Here is a 2,500-nt window from a genome sequence, read left to right as displayed (position 1 = left end):
ATCATTTTCATTTTTATTATCAAAGCTTATAATTTGACCAGATAATTTATTGACAACATTTTGAGTGTTTCCAAATACTTCATAATAAGTATTTGGACACACTCAAAATATTGTATTGTATTTTTTGTTTCCATTTGACCAGACTAAGGAACAGCAAGGCGTGTAAAAATATGAAGTAAGAAAAAAACATGTAAATATATATATTTTCGTATTTTCGTTTGTTTGTTCGTATCTCGCACTTCATAAATAATACACTTGGCACTTAAGGGGGCAGTCCAATATTCAAAGGACCCAATAAATCCACAATTTCCGTTTGCGTTCCTCTCTCCCTCGCCCATAAACCATTTTACGTTCTGAATTATGGCCCGTACGAGAAATGAGAAAGGAATTCTCACAATTAAACGGGAAGGCATTTCTTTTGATTTTTGCTAGTAGAGCGAACTGAGGTGTGGCATGGAGAATGAGATTTTCCAACCCGGAAATGAACGATTTTATAAAATAATTTTGATGTCATTTTCATTTAGGAATAAAATAGCTTATAAATAATGTTATTTTTTGACATCTCATCAAAGATGAAAAAGAATATGGAAGTCTTTTAACGGGGCTAAAATGCCCAGAGTTCCATATTCTTCTTCATCTTTGATAAGATATATAAAAAAAAGAAAATAACTCCTATAATTGGAGATAATCCAGAAGTATTTGGACAAACTCAAAATGTTGTAAAAAATAATGTCATTTGGGAATAAAATAACTAATAAATAATGTCATAACACTCTCCTTGTCATTCATCGTTCACGGGAAACACTACTTTGATAACCACTTATTTATGACTACCGGTTTCCGAATAATCAGTCCATCATCAGGTCATTAAAATGAAATTATGACGGTCAGACATTTATACATAAATAAAGTTTTGAAAGAGAGAAAGAAATCAAATGAATCACATTGGGAAAGTTTTCAAAAGTGGACTTTAAGTTAAATTTAGTTGGTTATTTATTATTGGTAAGTCTTTATTATTTGCCTTATTATTACTTATTTTCTTTTATATTATTATTTTCTTTTTTCTTTTTATTATTTTTCTTTTTAATATTTTTATTATTATTTTCTTTATTCTTTATTATTACTTATTTTTAAGTTTTCTAAATATATAATTTCACTCAGGATGCTGAGAACTTGATTATAATGTGAATTAGGCAATCTAGAGGATAATTAAATAATTTGTGGATGCTGCAGAAATAAAACATGATTTGGAAGCATGATCTAGGTGACGTTGTATATGACAGAAGGACCTACAACCTGAGGACGAGGAGAGCTGACCCCAGCAGTTTAGAAGGACGATAAGTTAGGATAGAGTCAGAAATTTATAAGAAAAGAAGAAAAGAAGAAAAGAAGAAGAAATTTAATTTAATTCAGGTGTTTTAAAAACCTCATAATGTATCAGAGGTTAAAGTTCCATTTAACAAAGATAAAATCATTTTATTTTTTGACATCTCATCAAAGATGAAGAAGAATATGGAAGTCTGGGCTTTTACGGGGCTTACGACCGTCATAGGCTGGTTTAAGTGCTCACTTTACACACGTGTAACATTCACCAATTCTACCCATTATTGACAACCACACTACTCAAATTCTTGGAAGTTCTATATATATGAACCAATTTAGAAACCTTGTTCATGAATCACTAGAACTTCACTAGAGACATCTATTGGTGAGATGTAAAGAAGCTCTTTATTAAGCAGAAACTCTTATATTCATGTATAAAGTGATCACTTAAACCAACCTATGACGGTCGTAAGCCCCGTAAATGCCCAGACTTCAATATTCTTCTTCATCTTTGATGAGATGTCAAAAAATAATATGAAAATAACTCCTGTAATTGGAGATAATCCAGATTTTGTCAACGTGTATTTGGACACACTCAAAATGTTGTAAAGATAAAATCAATTGAGCTTCACAATATGACAAATAAATTTACATATAAAATATAAACAGAACAACTCATAGTTTCCACTCACTTCCAAGTTGGGTAGACCCAGAAAGAAAAAGGTATTTTACATATTTGGGAATGTTACACAACAGTTATATCAGCGAGTATTACAAAATATTAAAAGTAGGTACTTGTACTGTTCCAATCACAAAATTTCACATTTGTGAATTTGTGAAAATACCTTTAAGAGGAATGAAGGGGGAAAGAAAAGGGAAAAGGGGAAAGATCAAAGCTCAAGTCAGAGACAATTTGTACAAAACGAGACCCTTATGGGTAGAATATTATCATATATACTTAATATGGATATTTCAGAAGCTATGTCTATTTATTTTTTTCAATTGAAGACATCTTATGCTACTTCTTCGGCACCATATATGATTGAATTAAGTCAGATTTTATATATATATATATATATATATATATATATATATATTTATATATATATATATATATATATATATATATATATATATATATATATATATATATATATTTATATATATATATATATAT

The 2,500-nt window shown here is 29.2% G+C and overlaps 1 protein-coding gene across 1 annotated transcript in view; it reads right to left on the bottom strand.

The window, feature by feature from the left end:
- The window catches only part of igl (IQ calmodulin-binding domain containing protein igloo), a 152,919-nt gene that overhangs the window by 118,566 nt on the left and 31,853 nt on the right, over positions 1-2,500 (bottom strand). The gene's annotated exons all lie outside the window — the stretch shown is intronic.

Source organism: Brachycentrus maculatus, unplaced genomic scaffold, assembly GCF_059751285.1.
Source record: "Brachycentrus maculatus isolate JH-2025_06_01 unplaced genomic scaffold, ASM5975128v1 h1tg000470l, whole genome shotgun sequence".
In the NCBI taxonomy this organism is placed as follows: domain Eukaryota; kingdom Metazoa; phylum Arthropoda; class Insecta; order Trichoptera; family Brachycentridae; genus Brachycentrus; species Brachycentrus maculatus.
The sequence above is the reverse complement of the archived record's forward strand: the minus strand, read 5'-3'. Positions and strand labels throughout refer to the sequence as shown.